Source organism: Eubalaena glacialis, chromosome 6, assembly GCF_028564815.1.
Source record: "Eubalaena glacialis isolate mEubGla1 chromosome 6, mEubGla1.1.hap2.+ XY, whole genome shotgun sequence".
Classification (NCBI taxonomy): Eukaryota; Metazoa; Chordata; class Mammalia; order Artiodactyla; family Balaenidae; genus Eubalaena; species Eubalaena glacialis.
The window spans coordinates 33,269,414-33,295,047 of NC_083721.1; positions in this window are offsets into that span (position 1 = coordinate 33,269,414).

Sequence of the window (25,634 nt, forward strand, 5' to 3'; positions counted from 1 at the left end):
GTCAAAGTACACAGCCATACCGAGTCAGAGAGATGTTTGTATGGTAACAAGGTCAGTAACAGACTCCAGATGTGTCATTAGAAGACCCTGAGGAAAGCTCCCAGTAGCCTGGGCATTAAGAAGGACTCTGCTAAAATAAACCTCATTTGGAATGAAAGAGGCTATCCTTTGCACTCATAATAACATACTTTAGTTCTTACAATACTGACAACATGTTCCAATTCATCATCAAACATTTTGAAAACAATGACACTGAATAAAGAAGTACAAAAGAGCTGTTTTAGACTTAGGTCACTTGCCGGATTTTTGGCTACTTTTGGCTTGGTGACAAAAATAATTATTGCCTACTTATGTTCCTTCAGTTTAAGATGGCCTCCAAGGCTCTCAGAAACTCCTCCACGCCAATTAGAACAAGGATACACAAAAACAACATTAAAAGTTATAGCCACTTTTTTTTTATAGTTATATAGGGCAAACAAAAGGCAAAACTGATCTGGTCTTGGGGCTACGTCTTCATAAGATATGAAACTCTTACAAGTGCTAAATCTTAATGAAGAAGGGAAAAAGGAAAGAGCGTAGACAGTGATTATAACTTAGCTTCTAAAACTTACAGCTTCCCCCCCCTTCCGTAATTATGAACATTCTGACTAAACTGGGTGACTCTCATGTGTAAGCCATATGGATTTTTCAAGTGATTAAAGCAGAGTGTGACTGTATAGTAATTCCAGTTCTGCCACTTTTCTCATTATGTCATTTGGGTTGCTCTGTGGTTTAACCTCCCTGCAATTCAATTTTCTGGTGTTCCTTGTAAGGAGTACTTATCCACCTGGCAAGAAAGCTCTGGCGAGACTTCTTTTTGTTTTATTTATTAATTTTCTTGAAATGCTTCCCTTGACTCTAAAACAGCATCCCGCCCTGGGAAATCATTCCAATATATGCTCAGAACAGCTATATCTGTAATTAATGAGGAATGGATTATTGTTGAAACATCTGACCATTTAACTGTACCTTCATTCAAGGGTATGAGGTCAATAACATTATTTCTGATATGAGAAATACATATTTTTTTCATTTATACACTTAGTATCAACCCACGTTGGCTCAAACAACTACTTTGCATAACAGGAACTTGCCTCTCTGGCCTCTTTGTTTTATTTAAATTAGTTATTTAGACTTTTCAGTGTATTTTGTGCTCTGAATCTTTTATGCTTCCTCCAATCCTTGAATAACATCTTCATTCCCCCAGAGAAAGGACACACGCGCGTGCGCACACACACACACACACACAATCAGAATATTATTGCTACTCCAGCACAAATTGATGACTGAAATAAGAGAGGAACTAACAGAGATGATATCTGTTCCAGTAAACTCGGGAAATCAGGAGAGTCAAGCATTTTTTTTGACATGACCTATAATGCCATGTTATGAAAATAGTTCAAGAGTGAACTGGCAGAAAGAAGGTTTAATCTGAAATACCAACTCTCCCATTAACTATGTATCCTTAGGAAAGTCTCCTTCATTATCTAAACTTGTCTCATTGGATGAAAGCCTTTCCCATTAAGAAATAAATTCATATAAGCCAAGGTCATAATACATTTTCTCTGTGGTGTTCCGCAGTGTTCACAACCATACCTAGGATAGTCTAGTAACTTTATGAATCTCTGTAGAATCAGAGAATGAATGAATGAACTTCAGCTTCTTCATCTGCAAATAGACATTATAATGCTTTTATACAGGGATTGTTACAATAATCAAACGGCATATGCAGAAGCATCTAAAACAATAAGTGTCACATGGTAAATAAATAGAATTTCAATATGTTCTTTCTTAAATAGAAAATTGAAAAAGAAAAAAGAAAGAACCTCTGCATTTGTTGCACGATGTTATCATCTATCTTATATACCAAAATAAAGAGAATAGATTAACTGAATGTGTGAGTCCATCACCCATGTAAAGCTGGGTTGGAAAAATGTTTCTGCTCTCTCACTAATCTCTTTCCATATCCCCAAATGCTGCTTAGTCTTAGGATAAAATAGTATTGTTCTCCCAGTTGATTTTACTGCTGAGCTAAATAATTTTCTGAATCAACATATAATGGTTACATTAGGCAATCTATTTGTATTGTCAATAAAGCAGTATTTATATAAGCAAAAATAATTCTGCATTTTATTCATTAGTATCTATGTGTTTTCTCACTTTTACAGTAAAAACAAATTACTGCTCTGGAAGTATAGGTACACACACACACACACACACACACACACATGCCCAGTCTTTTGTCATGGTAGTATATGAAGGGAGATTTCAGTAGTCAGAATTTAGGCTGAGACACTGCAAAACGTCAAATATTAATCATTCATCAGTCCCCCACCTCCACCTTCCACTGACAGCAGGAAGAAGTACATTAAGAGAATTACTTCCCCATTAAGTGAGGTAACATCTGCCTCAAAGCTGGGTGAGGATGGAGTCTGGACCATCTCCTCAGCAAGATCTGTTCATGTGGAATAACATAACAGAGGCATACAGTTTTGCCTGAGGTCTCTTTCACGATTTGGGTTGCATAATTTGGTAGAAATTATAATAAAGCAAGCATCGTTTGGCACACCAGTAATCTGCATTGAGTAAAGACTTCTGAGTACAAAATTCATACACATGATTTTCATTGTTTTTTTTTTTTCCTTTTAACTCCATGAATCATGATGATAAAAACCAACCAACCAACCAACCAAACAAAAAAGCAAAAACGACACTTAAGAACAGAGGTTTTTCCATCCACACGTTTAAATAATGACTTTCTGGATTTCCTTTTGGAACTTTGTGTAAAAGTAAAACAATACTTTCTAATTAGGAAGAGTCACCCTTTCCTCAGAGGCTGCAGACACATGGTACATATGCTCATCACCAGCCTCACATTTTCAAGCATTTTCAGTAGGCAGGGCTTGAGAGTGTAATGAACGGAAACAGCATGACCGTGTTAATCCAGTTGTGATTAAAACCAAGGGGAACTAGTCACCGTTTAGAGTTAACAAAGTTTGTACCTTATGCGATTGAAAGGAGGAGGTCTTCAATAAATGAGGAATGAGGAAAAATAAAAACTTCAATAACATTTTACTGATATTTGAGATAGAACTTTCATTAATATGACAGACACATCAGTAAAAATGAAGAAAATAACTTTAGGACCTTGGACTCACTAAATTTGGGAACTCATCTAAATTTCTGTCACTGAGACATTTGATGAACTCATAATAAGACTTTAACTTGTAAAATGTCTTACAAGTGAAAAGTAGTGTCTTTACATCTACTAATTTCTGTGACTTTTTATTCTTATGACAACCCTGTGATAAAGATACTGCAGATGTCAGTATCTTAACTTTTAAAAGAGAAAATAGAAGTGTCCCATTTTTATAAAGCATTCCAGGTTATTCTGAGGCAGGAGCTCGAGATGTACCTTCTTCTACTGTTTCGGGAGCTTCTGAGTGTAATTAGAATGTGTGTTGGTCACCCCCAAATCTCTCAATTTTAACTGAAGTTCTGTACGTGGTATTCAGCAGTTTTGGTTAACTCAATTAATGTACCTAAACACAGTACATTATTTTGTGGGCACGATTGATCTTTTTCATAAATAGGTTATATCCTCACAAAGGACATATTCTAAGGCCTATCACATATACCAAAAGTCACTTTCCAGAAAATAAGTTTGAGGTTATAAGCCTTTTGTAATAATGTCCCTTAAACCCTGGGAAAAAATAATCCATTAATAAACAAATGCTAAAAACGAGGTGAAATAAACTAGGATAATTTAAGCATATTTTTAGACTGTCAGTTTGGGAATTCTGGCAACTGGCGAAGTAGGGTGTAAACTTGATTTTTAGACTCATGATTGATTTCTATTAAATCCAGTACATGACCGAGAAAGAGGAATTTATCATACTTTCAGGGGAAAAAAATCCTTAAAATCCTTCTCACTTGCTAAAAATATCCAGTAGAACACAAAATTACAAATTGAACTTGACTTTCTGGGCAGGGATGGAGTAAATTAGCAGATCTTGAAATAATCATATAAACTGGAACTGCCACTCTTTTAGGCAGCCTGATAATTGGACTGCAATGAATCCCTGGTTTGTACTACTCCATCAGGGAAGCCCCTCCACCTTCTGGCCCAGTTTCGGTTAGTCTGGCATAGGATAATGCCTTTCAGTTACTGCAGCTCACAGTTTACACAAGTTGTTCACATTCCATTTGCTCATTATATCCTATAATGATCATTTGAAGTAAGCTGAAAAGAGAACATTGCCTTCATTTTATAAACAAAGAAAAGTGGCTCAGAAAGATCAAGTTGACTTCCTCAAGGTCACCTGGCAAGGCAGTGGTTGAACTGACATCAGAACAGTGGTTTTCTATGCTACTGCTACACCATGACATACTCTGATGTTTTGGGTTTTTTTTTTTTTTCCACCTAGGAATGATAACCAGAGTCATTCTCCTAAACCACAAATGATGACTGGAATAAGAAATTAGGGCAGGAAAGCAGCCACTGTAGATTCAGTCTTGTGCCTTATTTGGCTTAAAACTTCTGACATAAATTAACATTTTGTTTAGCAATAGAGACATCACTGAAACCCCAGCTAGACGTTAAATGATGATCGGTCTTTGGACTGTATTTCACTCCATCTAAGTTGTGTCTTTTTCTCCCTTTAAATGTGTTGGCCATATTTAAACATTTAGCTACAACAACTTCAACCAGAGACTAAATTAAATGAATTTTGGAATTTGGTATCCCTCTCCCACTGCATATCTAATTTCATACCCTTGCTTTACTTCTTATACCTACAATTTGATTTCTTTTTGGTTTTGTCTTTGTTATTTTAACCTCTTAATATTTTACATGTATGGCAACAATTAAATATTTTCTCTTCAAAGATTATAGTGTACACATGTGAAATATGTTTTAATTCATCAACACACAAGAAATACATATGTACATTTTGAAATTAAGACACAGTACGGAAATATGATATTTATAGGTTTATTCTGTAGTTTCTCCATTTAAAAGTTTAAAATAAAATTGATTTCCTGTTCTGTTTTCTCCTTCATCCCATGTTAATACGCTTTAGGCATACTGTACATATCTCAGTTTGTTTTTGAATACCAAAGATCACACTAATGGCTTTATTTACTGCTGTCTATGCCAATATTAATATTTTGAGTATAGTGTCACAGCAGCACCAATGAAGAAAGAGCTTCAGAGTGAATTCAGAGTGAATTCCTCTGGAAATACATCAGTACCTTAGCCTGAAGTACAGTTTGGGATTCAATTATTCAACTCCCTTGGCTACTGTTTAATCTTTTAAATATTCTATTTCCATTGGGAGACACCAAGCTCATATGACCACAAACTTTGTCATTTCAAAATGTCGATGACCCCAAACTCAAACTCTTTTTCAAAGACTGTAATTGTTAAGAATGATAATTATAACGTTGGACAATCACTCCAGGTAAAGGCTGCTGAGAACATCAGACTATCACCTAAAAATCCATTTAAAAAAATAGTATTCACCATGGGCAACACATTTGAATACCACATGCTATAATATTTATGCTAGTATGTGCCATTTTAAAAATGTGATGTCATGTAGAGATGCTTTTCTTGAATAGTAGAGAAAAAAAATGTGTAGCTAAGAATTTGTGAACTTTGTACCTTGGCCCTAAAGTTTAATATTCAAAGCACAGAGCTTCCCTGGTGGCACAGTGGTTAAGAATCCCGCTGCCAATGCAGGGAACATGGGTTCGAGCCCTGGTCCGGGAAGATCCCACATGCCACGGAATAACTAAGCCCGTGCGCCACAACTACTGAGCCTGCGCTCTAGAGCCTGAGAGCCACAACTACTGAGCCCGCGTGCCACAGCTACTGAAGCCCACGTGCCTAGAGCCCGTGCTCCGCAACAAGAGAAGCCACCGCAATGAGAAGCCCGTGCACCGCAACGAAGAGTAGCACCCGCTCGCTGCAACTAGAGAATTTTTTTTTTACATTTTATCAAAATGTAAAATGCATTTTGTAATTCTTATTTTATCAACAGGTATTTTATCAACAGGTATTTTTTATTATCAACAGGTATTTTTAGGCCACCAAGGCCAGATACAAACTTCACTTTCTTTTCACCAGTTTATCAAGTTGTAAAGGAATGCTAAAAATACACAGTAAGAAAGAATGAACAGAAAACTTAACATAACAGTAATGCACTGTACTCATCCTTAGATATCTATATCTTTATATCTATCTATACCTATCTATATCTACATCTCTATCTGTCTGTCATCTATCTATCTATCTATCTATCTATCTATCTATCTATCTATCTATCTATCTAGGCTCTTGCAATTTTATTGAAAAAGTCAGCTGATTTAGTTGCAATTAACTTAAAGGTATCCTAGTTATAAAACCAAAGAATTCTTGAAAATTATAGATAAAATCGCTCCAGTTTCTTTATCATAAATATGCAATTTCAAATGTGTTTGGAAATACTGTACTTGCTATTTTGTGATAGAGCTCAGAATCATTCTTTTAGATATGTAAAAATCTTGTTTTTGTGATTTTTAATATACATGAAATATAAATGCATACACTATATGTCGTGTGTGTGTGTATGTATGTATGTATATTGCCTGGAACCCAAGTATGCACGGAAAATGAATTTTCTAATAACATGGAATTATGCAACCTTAGAATTCAATCGTTATTTATAGAAGTACACAAACTGATTTATAAAAAATCATCTTGTGACAAGTTTTAACTAAGTTTGGCTTAAAGCTTACATAAGGAAATTTAGCTATTGTAGTGTCATTTTTTTTCTTGTCTTTACAAGGAGTTTTACAGAAAGTCTTACAATGTTGAATCAGAGAACAGAGATATTCCAATGAATGAGTTTGTTACCTGAGCAGGATTGAGGCCAATGATTCCTTCTACTCTATTGTGAATAGTATTAATGAAAAGTTACAGAGAACTTCAAATTCTGATAGTAACAATCACAATTTCACTGAAATGGCATGCTGAATTATCTGGGACCCCAAGTCGTCATATCTGATCTCAAAAGCCATCAAAATTTTCAATATAACAATTTAACTAAAACATATTCATAATTGTTTATACATAGTCTACCAAATTAAAAATGAACCCTGAGCAACTCTATGCTTAATATCAATTCCCTCTCACAGAAAAGAGAAGCAAAAGAAAGCAAGCTATTCACAATACTTGTAAATCTCATCCTCAGAAATTCCCTTTTTATTCTTTTTTACCATCACATGCAAGTGGTATTTAAAGAATAACTTTTCTCTATAGATAAGACCCTGATAAATATTGAACCAATTTGTTTGCCTTATGTTTGATTTTAAGGATTATCTTTCTTTCAAGGAACACAGTATATTTTATACTATAAAAATGTATAGTATATGTTACCTTGCTAATTTGGCTACATTTCAAACCAAAGGAAATCAAAATGTGAATATCTCTTTGCAGATTCCCATTTTCATGTCATGTAGAAGAGTTGCAAAAACATTCATTCTATTTTGCTTTTATTTTCAGGACTAAACATCTAGCAGATATAAAAACTAAATAGTACCAGATACTGTAAAAATAGGTTGTATATATTCAGTATGATTTTCAAACATATTGTGAGTAAAAGAAGAAAGAAAATGTTTTTCTTCCATCATGGATTTTTATGGCCATCTTCTTGGGAGCTGGTATTAAATCTACTCTTTTGCAACATTCTCCATCTCTACCCCCATCCCCACCCAATGTATTTTCTGGCTGTCTGACCTACGTTGCTTATATGATTGGTCAGGCTGTCCTGGCATTAAAAAAATTTTATTTACTTGCAAAAGATATTTCTAAATCTCTTTTGTAAAAGACACAAGGGATAATGTATCAGATCTGAAAAGGAATTCAATATAAGCCAATCGGAGAACTACATAATGTCATCACTATGTAACCAAATGAAGAAGAAACGCTTTCTACCTAGTTTGAAAATAGTCAGGAATCAACTGCTATTTCCTAGAGTTGTTCCACATTTTAGCAGACTTAGTGAGATTAAGACTATGGTTTACTCAAGATTAGAAAAGAGCTTTCTGGACAAATGTGAGATTTGTACTTTATATGAGGTACTCATGTGAGGCAAAATTAAGGGTCTTCTTTGATTATGTGGGTCTGTGCAGATCTCAGAGAATGTTTTCTTGGTTGAAAGGCCAGGTCAGCTAGAGTCTGGGAGAGAGCAAAACAAAGCAAAACAAAACAAAAACACATAAATGCCCTGATGGATAGAATTCCCTAGGTAACTCATTTGGCCTTTATCAAGCAATATGACCTTTGAAGTATTACCTCTAAGGGATAGTTCTTAACCACCCAAGTCTTTTTGTTCTAGAAAATAATAAGGAAGTTGAGGACTCTTAACTTTAGCTCCACATTCTCACTGACTCTTTCCAGACCAAAGTAAATAAAATTAGGGGAAAAAACTGAAAAGAAAGGTGTTTTGTTAGGTAATTTAAATATCTGCAACATTGGTGCTAGAACCTCAATCAACTTGCATCCTTGAGAAACTGAAATATACACTTTTCTGACTTGCATTTGATATCCAGTGCAAGAAAAGATAAACTTTTGTTGTTTTAAACTCATTGTTTTAAGACTTTTGAGGTTATCTGTTACTGCATCAAAACTAAGGTATCTTACTGAAAAAGTAGTTTTCCAGACAAGAGATGAAGAAAGAGGGAGCTTGGATTGAATCAGTGGGAAATGAAAAGATAAGACAGAATAAGAAAACATTTTGCAAATAGAATTAACATGGCTTAAACCATTAAGAGTCGTCAATTTCAAAACAAGGACAAATAGTTTTTTTTAAAGTATGCTCCATGAAAACTCTTTTCTTCCTTTTTATAAAAGGAAACAATATGCTATATATACTTTACATATAAATGATAAAATGAAGAAGTATTTACAGAATATAATATAATAAGGTGTTAAGTTGTTTGCTAAATTGGGATTTCCAGAGTGTGCTCTTACAAATTTCATTTATTTTATTTCAAAGAGGCCAGACAGCTCCTGAGCCTTCCTGAGATGTTTGAAATGTAAGACTCTATTACTGGATGAAATTAGCCATCCTTGATGTCCAAACTTCAACCAGAAATGTTCACTGGCAATAGAAAAGATAATAAGATTATACAGTTTTAGTGATTGGCTTTAATGAAAATCCTAGATTTCAAATAGGCACTCAACATTGAGAGAAGTCTTAATTTATTTTTTGCCAAGAGAACTGCTTTCATACACTTTAATATCATCCATTTCATATTTTCTCTTTCTTCAGTTTTCCTACAGCTACTTCTAATCTGCACTCTCAGTTTAGAACACAGTGTTTAAAGAAAATGGAAGCTATCAATTAGAGAACACCTTTATTTTCTTGCAACCAAATCCACTAAACTATATAAGCCAACTTCATCATCTTTCTTCCGGTTACAACAAAACAAAGTATCTCCTGACGACAAAGACCAATCCCTCCATACATGCACTGGATTCCATTCTTCTTGCTTTCTCCAGGACTTTGCTCTTCTGGCATTTCACTCTGTCTCCTTCATCATCAGTTGTCCCATTCTGCATCTCCCTCCTTGACCTTCTTGTTTCTTCTTTTTCTTCCCTTCCTCTTCTCCCTCCCATGTAAATCGTTACAAATAATGTACAAACATTCTCTAGATCTCAAGGCAAATAATAGCTAACTGTATCACCATCCACTCAGTTACTAAAACCAAAAACCTGTTGATCATCTTTAACTACTCCACTTCTCTGACTCATATCCTATTCGGCATCAAGTTATTTCATTTCTACCTCCAAAATCTATTTCAAACCCATGTTCCTCTCCCCATCCTCATACCATCTTTGCCCAAACAACAACTATAAACAATTAACTGGTCTCTAAGCTTCTACACATGCCCGATTAGCAATAATGATTTTAAATTCAACAACAAACATAAGAACAAGTTACACCAAGGTTTGTACCATGGCCATATTTTGAATATGCAGGACCCATTCAGCTTGCTTTTTCAGCCCACTAGGTTCTGATCATCCAACACTAATGGAGACAGTTTAACATGCCAAATGTTTCCCACCACAGTTCCTTTGTTCATATGGTTCTTTCTAAATGAAAGTGTCCTCTTCTCTCTCAGTCTCTCTCATGGCTAGTCTTTCTCAACCTAAATATATAATTGCTCAAGAACCTCTTTTTCTAGTTTAAGTTGATCTCATTATCATCTATTATTTAATTTTTTTATCAAAATTTATCTCTGTCCCATCTCTCTCTTTCTCTCTGCACCCATTCATCCATTCTATTATCTATCCTTTTCATTATTTTTCCCTTCACCACATTATAAGGTCCTCAAAAGGCAGAACTATGCCTTTTAATTTAGTATTTTATACCCATACTTAACCATGATGCCTGGCATCTAGGTATTTCTGAAAGGTGTGTTAAAATAATTACCCCTGAAAATATGACCTTCAACCCAGGGATAGAATACTGGACTTAAATCAGAAAGCCTAGGTCTGGTTAAAGTTTTCTAAAAACATTTTGAGGCTTCAGACCAAAGGTACTAAGTAACATTACTACTTGCTGACGTGTAGGGCTGGAATAAGTAAGGCCTGACATTTATTACTGCACCAAAAATCAGTCTTTAGAGATATTCAGCACTTACTAATAATTTCATTTGTATGATAAGATAACATGATCATGATTTATTTTATGCCTCTTCCAGGAACTTTATTTTAACATTAGTTTGCTTAAGTTTATTTGAAATTGTTTCTGGGTTATACTGGCAACAAAATGGGGAGGAAAGGATCTTAGAATCAGAATAACTTGATTTGAATGCTAGTGCCTCTACTTTTTAAACATGAGGATTAGGAAAGTTATTTCTTATTGGAAATAACATCCAAAATCTTATCAAGCCAAAATTACATCATAGAGTTTTTGAAATTATCAAATCAGAAAACATAAATTTTGTTCTAAACCATGCAAAGCCAATGTAACATCTAATTGTTCCTATTATCTTTCTCATGGGGATAGAGATGAGTATCTCTATTTTCTTGTGGAAAGATTATTAGGGTTTAATTTCCAAACTGGAAAAGTAGATATTTACTGAGGTATCTAGGTCAGAACTTAGCAAATTGTAGTCCTTATTTACTTTAAAATTCCATCCTCATTCATGCGTTTAACAAATTCTTTTTGGAAATCTATCATATGCAAAATACTGAGTGAAGCAGAGTTATACAATGTGAATAAAGTAAGCAAATTCCTGCCCTAATGGAGTTTAATATCTAGAGGGGAGAGAGAGATTAAATATGTAAGATCACAATTATTCATAAATGTTTTAAGTTATATGAAGGAAAATAATAAGGTATTATTAGTGATAAATAGGGAAAATTTTATAGTGGGTAAGAGAAGAGCTTTCAGAGTTAGTTGTTATTTTGTGATAGTAATAATAAAAATATAATAACATTATTTTTCATTTGTGTGTTCTGCTGAAATGGGGAAACCAATATATAATGGTTTTATTATGTAGATATTACTATATAGAGCTTTCACTTATTAGAATAATCATTTAATATATTTATTTTTCAATTTGTCATATTAATTAAAATATTTTAAAGTTGTTTGTTTTGTATAACTTTAATGCAGTTACAAAAGTCTTATGACATAATGGTACTTAATATTAATAAGTCAGATACATATTTTATGAATGAGAAAACACAATTTGCAACACTAATTCATAACAAAAGAGCAAAGCATCAAAAAGTTGTGAGTAATAAACATTAGTAATGAGTACATAAAATTTTATGTACTTTTCTTTTCTTCCTAAAGTTTAGGATGGATTTGTGAAAGATAATGCCACTGTAAATCACTGCATTCATCTATGAACTGTTGTATGCACGTGTATATAAATAAATCTTTTTTTTTTCTCTTGGAAGCTTCCCACACACATCTGTTTCTTTCAGCAGATATTCTTTAAGACAATAAGTGATTTCAGTTGCATGTCAATCAGAATGAAATCCAGTGAGAGTTCACATGTAATTCCTATCTGTATTATTTTGGTTAAGATATTTAATTGTATAAAGACTAAAAGAGCAGCAAAGAGAAAGGAAGGTCTAGTCAAAATCTATTTGGTAATGTGAAAATTATGAATAATCATAGTTTTAAGCCTCCAAAATTGAGAAAAACCTGCAGGAGATAGAAAATATCCTTCTTAGCTACTGGACACTGACACGTGGATGCATTTTCTTCTCTGTGGGTGGTGATTGCTATAGCTGCTTTAAGAATTCCAAACATTTCGTGGTATATGAGAACATAAATGATGCATGTGAGGATGGATTTCACATCCTAGCCCAAAGACCATTTTTCTTTTTTTTTTTCCAAAGATCATTTTTCTATCAATGATATTGACTTTTAACAGAAATCTTAAGCACATTGTTATGATATAAAATAAATTGATGCCCAAACTCTAAGTAGATGGGTTTGGTTGGTGTCCAATGACAATGAATGGTTACAGCTGCAAGAAGTCATAACCAACTGGTTTCATAGCCTTCTGTTTGAAAAGGTGCCCAATCCATTTTATACTAATCAAAGTGGATATAAACATTGCACTTATTTGGCTCAACATTTAAAAATCCTTTCCAAACACTGACACAATGAATAACTATTTAGAAGTTTGCTCTCCCATATTGTATAGAAAAAATTTCTTTTAATGTATTTTGAAGTTTCTCCCATCATTCTCCCTTTCATTTATGTTTTTTGTTTGCTTATTTAGTTCTTCTTTGTGTTGTTAGAGAAAGATGTGAACTCTATACAATCAAAGAGCACTACCTGATATGGCAGTATGTGGTTATTTAACTTTAAATTTATGAAAATAAAATAAAACTTAAAAATCAGTTTCTCAGTTGCACCAGCCATATTTCAAGTGCTTGAAAGCTACATTAACATATCTCCATCATCATAAAAAGTTTCACAGCATTCTGCTGTTCTAAAAGGCTAAATATAAAATAGAGAAATATATAATAAAAATATATTACTTATAGCCCTAAATCCAGTTTGAGTGACACTCCATTCTTGGAAGTGCTCTGAACTGATCTTGCCACTCCATTCTCAGAGTTGAGCCCATTCTAGAACAGAACACCAGAAGTGGCTTCCAAAAATAAAGTGACTTCCATCCAGCCAAGATGATCCTCTAGGTTTTCAGAAGTTTTTAAACTGTCGCAAATCTTGCAACACTTTATGGCCTTACTCGGTGGCCATTGTGCTACAAAGGCTGTGAAAACGTAAGCAGTGACTCAAGTGGTCTAGGCTGATAGGGGAGAATGATGGTGGAAATCTTATGCTTTATCTTTCTTTTTGTTTTTCACCACTCTACTGTTAAACTGCTAAAAACTTTCCTCAAAAAGACCCATCTCACTTATAAACATGCAGGGAAATCAAACTATCTGAAGCTTTCATTTCTCTTTACAGTCATGATGCAGAACATCAAGTATGACTTTAAAAGGTTTCTCGGGCTTCCCTGGTGGCGCAGTGGTTGAGAATCTGCCTGCCAATGCAGGGGACACGGGTTCGAGCCCTGATCTGGGAAGATCCCACGTGCCGCAGAGCAGCTAGGCCCGTGAGCCACAACTACTGAGCCTGCGCGTCTGGAGCCTGTGCTCCGCAACAAGAGAGGCCGCGACAGTGAGAGGCCCGCGCACCGCGATGAAGAGTGGCCCCCACTTGCCGCAACTAGAGGAAGCCCTCGCACAGAAACGAAGAACCAACACAGCCATAAATAAATAAACAAATAAAATAAAAAATTAAAAAAAAAAAAAGGTTTCTGTCATTGGTCTGCTTTGCAATTACCTTAAGTCTTGTTCCTAACTCATAGTAACTGAAAATAAAGGGAGCTCTTATGCATGCATGTATCTCTCACAGCAGCTTACAGACCCCAGCAGGGATTTCCTTCTGACCCAGTAACAACAATCTGCCCACTGCCTGCAGCCAATAAAGAATCACCACAGCCCTCCCCAATTTCCTCTTAACACTTAATAAAAGCTGACCTTCCCTTTGTCTCCTTGGACTTGCCAATGGTTCACCATGGTTTGCGTGTCCTGAATTGGCAATACCTCTGCCATTCCCAAATAAACACTTTTTGCTCACAAAATAACTGGCTCTTTTGTTTTTTAAGGTCAACATTACATGGCGACCACAAAGGGACCCAAAGGAGATAAACCCATATAGAACTAACAACCTCTAGGACTGTGCAAGGTACCTACTTGAACCCCTTGTGCTCTCTGCTGGGGAGTTGTCTTTTCCTTTTTGTTCTGTAAGTGTCTCTCAGATCCCAACTCTCTCCTTTTGGTTGAGCTCTCCGACTTTACTCAGGATCTGTTTTTTTGTTTTTATGAAGGCACCATCCTTCCTGGTGAATACTTTCCTGTTTTCTGAACTTCTGGTTTTGAGTAATGGGCTCCCAATCTGCTAAATTCTCTTAGGAGGGTCCTCCTTCTGGAAAGTCAGGTGGTCTTATGTTTAAAAACTACAATCCCTCCTCACGTGCAATTTTATTGAAATGGACCAACTTAAAAATAATTCAGAGGCCATTATGGAGAACTTTCAATATCCCTAAACTTTTCTTAGAACCAAAAATAGAAGACTGTGGCTCCAAAAGAAAACCAACTGAAAGGATGCCTATTTCGGTTGATATCTTGTGGCTTCCAAGAATACTGAGGACTCTAAAAGTGCCTCTTTACAAAATACTGAGGCAAACAAACAATTGAAAGAAGACAAAAACACTTCTGAGGTCTCTTTCTCCCCTCCCTCATTCTCTCACTGAACTTCCCTTTTTCTTTGAACCTCTCCCCAGTCTCCCCTCTTCTGAACCCGTTAGAACCTGCCCCTTTAAAATCAGACCCTCTGAGGATCCTAATGCCTAGCCCCTAATTTCCTATGTCCCCTGGACTAAGGCTGAACTACCAGCCATAGTCAAGGATTTTCCAAGAGTTACTGAAGATGCTCATAAATTTTCCAAGGAATTTAATATAGTCATCCAGACTTAGCAAATAGTTTTTTCACATTAATACCAACTAGTTCACATGCTTATTGGCAAAGGCCAGGACCATCACTGGATGAAACTGAACTAATTGAGATGATCTTGAAAAATCTCTAGAACTGCAAATGGGAGACCAATTCTCTGCCTTGTTATATGATCGGACTTAGCCATCACTAAACTACTTCACCTGGAAATCTTAGGACTTTCCCAAACCTATTGGTTGGAAAGAGATTCAGGTTTGCATTCCAAAATCCAGTGAACCTATGCACGACCATTACAGTAGACTCCAAATTGTTTTTAAGTAAAATTCTGGTCTTCCTATCCATGTTGAATCCACTTGGGTAGCATTCAACACTGTTCATTAATGGGCAAAACCAGGATCTTTCCCTTCTAGTAAAATGGACCAGGATGGAATGAGAAACCATGTCTACTCCAGATTTAGTTAATTTAGCAAATCAGCTCACCTACACCCTAGAGGATTTGAATAAAAGGAAGATCACGAAAATCCTTAATTTTCAACTCCAACAAATGGAGGCCGCTAAAAAAACCCAAACCCCTCCTGGTCTCTGTCATGATTGCCAAAAGCCAGGACATTGGAATAAAGCAGGTGTAGATGATATAAAGTTACCTGGAGGCTCTGTTTTATTACAACAGTAGATGACTTGCTTCTCTGCTCCCCTTCTCAGGCCTCTTCACAGGAAGACAGCATCCACCTGTTAAAACTTTTAGCCTTAAATGACATATTCTCAAAGGGAAAATTGAAGTTTGCTCAAACTCAGATTTGATATTTGGGGCACCTGATCTCAGAAAAATGACTACATTTGTATCGAAGTAACCATCCTGACATTCTGAACTTTCCTAAACCCAAAACTAAGTGTCAATTATGAGGTTTTCTGCAGCTAGCTGGCTACTGCTGAAACTGTATTCCAAACCTCTATATGATTTACTAAAAACAACAAACCTGACCCTATTATTTGGGAAAATCAGGATGAATTAGCCTGTAAAGCCCTAAAGGAAAGCTTGATAAATCCCTCATCCTTGGACATCCCAATTATCAACATCCCTTTTTTTCTTTTTGTATTTGAAAAGGAAGGGAATGCCCTTGGGGTAGTCACCCAAAAACATGGGGGCCGCCATAGATGCATAGAGAACTATAGCCAAAGCTAGACCCTGTGCCACAAGGATATTCCCCTTGCCTCAGAGCCATTCTTGCCACAGCCCTTTTAGTAAATCCCACCAAGAAGATAGTCATGCAATCACCTCTAACCATGTTTGTACTTTGTGCAAAAGAAGTCCTCTTGAATTCTCATCATACTTGACACTTTTTGGGCAGCCATCTCACCTCCTGTGAAATCCTCTTGCTAACTTCTCCTCATATAACTCTTTCTCACTATAATAATCTTAGACTTCCACCCTTCTTCCACACTCTATGGATGATACCTCTCATTACTGATGGGCTCTGACAGAGCACCTCCTGACCCCTCATGATATTCTACAGGAAACTCCTTTGGATAACCCTGTCTTTTCATGGTTTACTGATGGGTCTGATGATGTCAGCATCATGATGGTATGAGAGGCTACCTTTGTCTCTTCTTTCCCTTTCAAGCTACACCTAGTAAAACAACCATAACTCAAAGGTACCTCTGCCCAACACACCAGAATGCTGGAGAGATCCACACACCTAATACATCTGATGGTGGATGGGAACACATAGAGGAGGTGAAACCAGAGAAAGAGCAGAAGTGGTGCCTGCATTTCCAGCCTCCTGGCCACAGTAGCAAAAGCTGTAGTCACAAAGAAACTAGGAGCAACAGGGGGACTGATGCACATGATTCCAGCCCCTTGGTTACAGTGGCACCCACAGCCACAGGGAATTAGGTAGCAGTGTGGTGTGACCCATGACCCTGGTCCCTCCAGCTGCACTGGTGTCCAGGACTCCAGCCTCCATACCTGTGACCCTGGTTCTTCCCCATCCTCCCTCTCCCCCTGCAACAGCAGTAGTGCCTGCTAAACAGGCAACCCTGAATGTGGCAGAGGTGCCTGCCATCCTGATGCCCCCAGCAGTGACACCAGTGACTACAGTGATACCAGCAACAGCAAGGCACCAAAGACCCTGGAGGCACAAGGAGTAACAATGAGGACACCTGTGACACCTCTGGCAGAGGCAGTGGAGGGTGAAAGCATGAATTCTCAAATACAACCAGAGGCAGCTCAGGTAAGGGAAACCAGAAACGTGTGCCATAGCACCACCTACTGAAAAAAGAAAGGCCTCTAATTCCCAACCTGTTGAACTGTTAGAATCAAAGTAAACAAAGCTTTACCTAAATAAGAAAGGTGTTTGCTACTTTAAAAGTGCCGACAAAGGAACAAGTTATAAAGTGCCATGAAAAACCATGGTAACACAATATGACAAAAAGAAAATGACAGTGCTCGAGAAACCAAACTTAAAGTCATGGAAGACCGTGATCTGAGAGAATTAAAATAGCTCTCATGAAGAAACTCAATGAACTTCTGAAACCTTAAAGGCAGTTCAATAAGCTCAGGAATAAAATTAATGAACAGATGGAATATTTTAACAAACAAATTCTGGAGTTGAAGAACTCAATGAGATGAAGAATGCATTAAAAACTACCACACAGTCCAGCAATTTTACTCCTGAGTATTTAACTGAAGAACACAAAAACACTAATTTGAAAATGTATATGCAACACTATGTTCATCACAGCATTATTTATAATAGCCAAGATATAAAAACAGAGGGAGGACCTTCAAGATGGCGGAGGAGTAAGACATGGAGATCACCTTCCTCCCCACAAATACATCAGAAATACATCTACCTGTGGAACAACTCCCACAGAACACCTACTGGACGCTGGCAGAAGACCTCAGACTTCCCAAAAGGCAAGAAACTCCCCATGTACCTGCGGAAGGCAAAAGAAAAAAGAAAAAACAGAGACAAACGAATAGGGATGGGACCTGCACCTCTGGGAGGGAGCTGTGAAGGAGGAAAGTTTTCCACACACTAGGAAGCCCCTTCACTGGGGGAGATGGGGGATGGTGGGGGGGGGGAGCTTTGGAGCCACAGAGGAGAGCACAGCAATAGGGTTGCAGAGGGCAAAGTGGAGAGATTCCTGTACAGAGGATCAGTGCCGACCAGCGCTCAGGAGCCTGAGACACGTGTCTGCTCACCCTTTGGGGTGGGTGGGGGCCGGGAGCTGAGGCTCGGGCTTCAGAGGTCAGATCCCAGGGAGAGGACTGGGGTTGGCTGCGTGAACACAGCCTGAAGGGGGCTAGTGCACCACAGCTAGCCGGGAGGGAGTCCTGGAAAAAGTCTGAAACCACCTAAGAGGCAAGAGACCATTGTTTCGGGGTGTGCGAGGAGAGGGGATTCAGAGCACCGCCTAAACAAGTTCCAGAGACGGGCGCGAGCCACGGCTATCAGTGCGGACACCAGAGACGGGCATGAGATGCTAAGGCTACTGCTGCAGCCACCAAGAAGCCTGTGTGCAAGCACAGGTCACTCTCCACACATCCCCTCCCAGCAGACTGTGCAGCCGCCACTGCCAGGGTCCCATGATCCAGGGACAACTTCTCCAGGAGAACACATGGCACGCTTCAGGCTGTTGCAATGTCATGCCGGCCTCTGCTGCCAAAGGCTCGCCCCACATTCCAGACCCCTCCCTCCCCCCGGCCTGAGTGAGCCAGAGCCCCCTAGTCAGCTGCTCCTTTAACCCTGTCCTGCCTGCGCGAAGAACAGATGCCCTCAGGCGACCTACATGCAAAAGCAGGGCCAAATCCAAAGCTGAACCCCAGGAACTGTGCTAACAAAGAAGAGAAAGGGAAATCTCTCCATGCAGCCTCAGGAACAACGGATTAAATCCCCACGATCAACTTGATGTACCCTGCATCTGTGGAATACCTGAATAGACAACGAATCATCCCAAATTGAGGAGGTGGACTTTGGGAGCAACTGTAGACTTGGGGTTTGCTTTCTGTGTCTAATTTGTTTCTAGTTTTATGTTTATCTTAGTTTACTATTTAGAGCTTATTATCATTGGTAGATTTGTTTATTGTTTGGTTGCTCTCTTCCTTTTTTATATATATATATCTCTTTCCTTTTTCTCTTTTTGTGAGTGTGTATGTGTATGCTTCTTTGTGTGATTTTGTCTGTGTAGGTTTGCTTTTACCATTTGTCCTAGGGTTCTGTCTGTTTTTTTATTAGCACTTGTTATCATTGGTGGATTTGTTTATTGGTTTGGTTGCTCTCTTCTTTTTTTTAAAAATTACTTTATTGTTTTTTATTTTAATAATATACGTATTTTTTATTTCAATAACTATTTAATTTAATTTTATTTTATTAATTTTTTTTCTTTCTTTCTTTCTTTTTTTCTTTTCTCCCTTTTCTTCTAAGCTGTGTAGCTCACAGAGTCTTGGTACTCCAGTTGGGTGTCAGGCCTGACTTCTGAGGTGGGAGAGCCAAGTTCAGTACATTGGTCCATAAGAGATCTCCCGGCCGCTCATAATATCAATCAGTGAGAGCTCTCCCAGAGATCTCTGTCTCAACACTAAGACCCAGCTCTGCTCAACGACCAGCAAGCTCCAGTTCTGGACACCCTATGCCAAACAACTAGCAAGACAGGAACACAACCTTACCCATTAGCAGAGAGGCTGCCTAAAATCATACCAAGTCCACCGACACCTCAAAACACACCACCGGACGGAGTCCTGACCACCGGAAAGACAAGATCCAGCCTTATCCACCAAAACAGAGGCACCAGTCCCCTCCACCAGGAAGCCTACCCAACGAACTGACCCAACCTTACCCACTGGAGGCAGACACCAACAACAACAGGAACTATGAACCTGCAGCCTGCGAAAAGGAGACCTCAAACACAGTAAGTTAAGCAAAATGAGAAGACAGAGAAATATATAGCAGATGAAGGAGCAAGGTAAAAACCCACCAGACTAAACAAATGAAGAGGAAATAGGCAGTCTACCTGAAAAAGAATACAGAGTAATGACAGTAAAGATGATCCAAAATCTTGGAAATAGCATGGAGAAAATACAAGAAAGGTTTAACAAGGACCTAGAAGAACTAAAGAGCAAACAAACAATGATGAACAACACAATAAATGAAAGTAAAAATTCTCTGGAAGGAATCAATAGCAGAATAACTGAGGCAGAAGAATGGGTAAGTGACCTGGAAAATAAAACAGTGGAAATAAGTACCACAGAGCAGAAGAAAGAAAAAAGAATGAAAAGAATTGAGGACAGTCTCAGAGACCTCTGAGACAACATTAAACACACCAATATTCGAATAATAGGGGTCCCAGAAGAAGAAGAGAAAAAGAAAGGGACTGAGAAAATATTTGAAGAGATTAGAGTTGAAAACTTCCCTAATATGGGAAAGGAAATAGTCAATCAAGTCCAGGAAGGGCAGAGAGTCCCATACAGGATAAATCCAAGGAGAAACACACCAAGACACATATTAATCAAACTACTAAAAATTAAATACAAAGAAAAAATATTAAAAGCAGCAAGGGAAAAACAACAAATAACATACAAGGGAATCCCCATAAGGTTAACAGCTGATCTTTCAGCAGAAACTCTGCAAGCCAGAAAGGAGTGGCAAGACATATTTAAAGTGATGAAAGGGAAAAACCTACAACCAAGACTATTCTACCCAGCAAGGATCTCATTCAGATTTGACAGAGAAATTAAAACCTTTACAGACAAGCAAAAGCTAAGAAAATTCAGCACCACCAAACCAGCTTTACAACAAATGCTAAAGGAACTTCTCTAGGAAGGAAACAAAAGAGAAGGAAAAGACCTACAATAACAAACCCAAAAGAATTAAGAAAATGGTAATAGGAACATACATATCGATAACTACCTTAAATGTAAATGGATTAAATGCTCCAACCAAAAGACATAGACTGGCTGAATGGATACAAAACCAAGACCCGTATATATGCTGTCTACAAGAGACCCACTTGAGACCTAGGGACACATACAGACTGAAAGTGAGGGGATGGAAAAAGATATTCCATGCAAATGGAAATCAAAAGAAAGCTGGAGTAGCAATTCTCATATCAGAAAAAATAGACTTTAAAACAAAGACTACTACAAGAGACAAAGAAGGACACTACATAATGATCAAGGGATCAATCCAAGAAGAACATATAACAATTGTAAATATTTATGCACCCAACATAGGAGCACCTCAATACATAAGATAAATGTTAACAGCCATAAAAGGGGAAATCGACAGGAACACAATCATAGTAGGGGACTTTAACACCCCACTTTCACCAATGGACAGATCATCCAAAATGAAAATAAATAAGGAAACACAAGCTTTAAATGACACATTAAACAAGATGGACTTAATTGATATTTTTAGGACATTCCATCCAAAAACAACAGAATACACTTTCTTCTCAAGTGCTAATGGAACATTCTCCAGGATAGATCATATCTTGGGTCACAAATCAAGCCTTGGTAAATTTAAGAAAATTGAAATCGTATCAAGTATCTTTTCTGACCACAATGGTATGAAATTAGATATCAATTACAGGAAAAAAATCTGTAAACAATAAAAACACATGGAGGCTAAACAATATACTACTAAATAACCAAGAGATCACTGAAGAAATCAAAGAGGAAATCAAGAAATACCTAGAAACAAATGACAATGAAAACACGATGACCCAAAACCTATGGAATGCAGCAAAAGCAGTTCTAAGAGGGAAGTTTATAGCAATACAATCATTCCTCAAGAAACAAGAAACATCTCAGGTAAACAACCTAACCTTACACCTAAAGCAGTTAGAGAAAGAAGAACACAAAACCCCTAAGGTTAGCAGAAGGAAAGAAATCATAATGATCAGATCAGAAATAAATGAAAAAGAAATGAAGGAAATGATAGCAAAGATCAATAAAACTAAAAGCTGGTTCTTTGAGAAGATAAACAAAATTGATTAACCATTAGCCAGATATTTGCAAACGAAGCAACTGACAAAGGATTAATCTCCAAAATATACAAGCAGCTCATGCAGCTCAATATCAAAAACCAAACAACCCAATCCAAAAATAGGCAGAAGACCTAAATAGACATTTCTCCAAAGAAGATATACAGATTGCCAACAAACACATGAAAGGATGCTAAACATCACTAATCATTAGAGAAATGCAAATCAAAACTACAATTCGATATCACCTCACATTGGTCAGAATGGCCATCATCAAAAATTCTACAAACAATAAATGCTGGAGAGTGTGTGGAGAAAAGGGGACCCTCTCACACTGTTGGTGGGAATGTAAATTGATACGGCCACTATGGAGAACAGTATGGAGGTTCCTTAAAAAACTAAAAATAGAACTACCATAAGACCCAGCAATCCTAGTACTGGGCATATACCCTGAGAAAACCATAATTCAAAAAGAGTCACGTACCACCCTGCTCATTGCAGCACTATTTATAATAGCCAGGGCATGGAAGCAACCTAAGTGTCCATTGACAGATGAATGGATAAAGAAGATGTGGCACATATATACAATGGAATATTACTCAGTCATAAAAAGTAACGAAATTGAGTTTTTTGGAGTGAGGTGGATGGACCTAGAGTCTGTCATACAGAGTGAAGTAAGTCAGAAAGAGAAAAAGAAATACTGTATGCTAATACATATTTATGGAATCTAAAAAAAAAAAAAAAGGTTCTGAAGAACCTAGGGGCAGGACAGGAATAAAGACACCAACGTAGAGAATGGACTTGAGGACATGGGGAGGGGGAAGGGTAAGCTGGGACAAAGTGAGAGAATGGCATGGACATATATATACTACCAAACGTAAAATAGATAGCTAGTGGGAAGCAACCGCATAGCACAGGGATATCAGCTCGGTGCTTTGTGACCACCTAGAAGGGTGGGATAGGGAGGGTGGGAAGGAGACACAAGAGGGAGGGGATATGGGGATATACGTATGCATATAGCTGATTCACTTTGTTATACAGCAGCAACTAACACAACATTGTAAAGCAATTATACTCCAATAAAGATGTTAAAAAAGAAAATTCCTGCTAGGGAAGATTCAACTTACCACTCTTGCTCACACACTGTGTTTACGACCTCATGATCCTATAAACATTACATACAGCAGAACTATGAAGTGTACTATAGTTTCATTTTCTTTATTGTGCATTGTTTTCTTAGAGTGAATAAAGCCCTCTTTTTTTTTAATTTGAAAAGTAAAAAAAAAGATAAAAAAAGAATCCAAGTACCCATCCACAGATGAATGGATAAAGAAGATGTGGTATATATATGCAATGGAATACTACTTAGCCATAAAACAAAAGATGGAATCTTGCCATTTTTGACAATATGGATTGATCTTGAGGGTATTATGCTAAGTGTAATAACTCTGATGGAGAAAGACAAAAACTGTGTGATTTCACTCTTATGTGGGATATAAAAAAACAAAGTAAACAAGCAAAACAAAATAAAAAACACAGATACAAAGACTGGATTGGTGATTACCAGAGAGAAAGGGGGGACTTTGGTAGGAAGGCAAAATGGGTAAAGGAGGTCAACTGTACGGTGATGATGGAAACTAGAATTCTGACGGTGAGAAAGCTGTAGTGTATGCAGGAGTCAGGTTATAATGTTGTACACATGAAAATTGTATAATGATACAAAATAATATTACCTCAATTTTAAAGGTGAAAATGGTAAATATTGTGCTTGGTATGCTATTGTAACTCCTTTTAAAGGCATTGAGGCAGCACCTTTGCCCTCAGTTACAGGGGCCCAAAAGGCTGAATCGTACGCTCTTACTTGGGCCTGCATTTTAGCCAATGGCAAAACTGCAAATATCTATACGGACAGTAGGTATACCTTTGGAGTAGTTCATGACTTTGGAATGCTATGGAAACAGGGAGACTTCCTCACTTCCAGCAGAAACCAAATTTAAAATGGCCCTTGTGTCCAGTAATTATTCAATACCATACTCTTGCCAGCTGCTTTGGCTATAATCAAGGGCCCTGTGCATTCAAACTTGACTCCAAGGAGGCTGAAGAAAACCAAGTCACTGATATTTCCACAAAAAAACACTGCTCTCAAAGAACCTCTGTCATGTTCCAAAGGGGTATTAAATCTAATAGCTGTTCATTCAGTTATTAAAGAATAAATAGAAATTTATACTATTTATTCTATTCTATTACTTGGCCCAAGCCAGAAAAAGAATTCTGGCTTGGGCCAAGTAACAATCCAGTCCTGCCAGAGAGTCTAAAATTCCCATTAATGGTCTGTATGCTTTCTCACCAGACGGAAGCCTTCCCTTGCAGACTGGCTACTGTTACTTCTGTGACTAAAATTCTACTAGAAAAATCATCCCCCTGGGGATGGCCTGGGGATTCATATTCACTGGGGAACTCACTTCCCTGGACAAGTGCTTCGACAAGTCTGTCCTGTATGGTCAGTTTTACAACACTTTCACTGTGCTGACCATCCTCAATCATCAGGGCTATTCAAATGCACCAACAGCATCATTAAGACTCAACTCGCAATTTGTAGAGATCCTTCAAATACTCTGGCCCAAAGCATTAGTCCTTCTAAATCTCAGGTCTACCCCTTTTGGAACCCATAAACTCTCACTCTTTGAGATAATCACAGGATTCCCAATGCACTTGGCCCCTGCTGCTTTCAATCCACAGCTGGTAAAGGGGATATTCTTCAATATTTCAAAAACCTTATTGCTTCTGTTGAGAATGACCATACTTTATAGAACATTCTTTCTGCAGTGCATTCCCGGGAGATGAAGACCTTAAGCATCTCACCTTGCAGTGCAGAGATTTTATCTGTTGGAAAAGACATCCCCAGAAAGACTCTCTTCAACCCCACTGGAAAGGCCCTATCAGATACTGTTAATCACTCCTTGTGCTGCCAAACTCCAAGGCAGAGACTTTTGGATCCATGCGCCACATTTAAAGTAAGCACCAAACCCTGACTGGAGCTGCACACAAACTGATAACCTGAAAATAAGGATTTCCAGGAATTGAAGCAGACAACAGTTGAAGGAGACAGCTTTCCCAGGCTTGTATACTTGTATACCTTTTCTTGCCCTTATTTCCTCCCTCTTTTTCTTGGCCGAGTCTATTGCAGAACGGGAAAACCTTTCTGACTGTTGGATCTGTCACCAGAAACTCCAATCTTTTCATGATGTTGGAGACCCCTTGATCTTATCCACCTCCTTGATCTCAAGTTCCATTGTTGATTATACCCGCAAGCCTATGGGTGTTACCAATTTGTTTAGGCTGTTATGGCCAGGTGTTCCCATAACTTATTTCAACCTTTCTCTGACCATGACCACATGAGTTCCCATCTTATGACATTTGTTCCTCTCCTATTTAAATAGGTTCTGTTCCCTTGAACCCAAGGGAAATACTATACAAACGGGCTGACTCCTCTTCGCCAGGCTTTTAGAAAAGACCCTTTCAGGCTGGGATGCTTGCTTGCAGAATGTCTGCTCTGCATCTAAT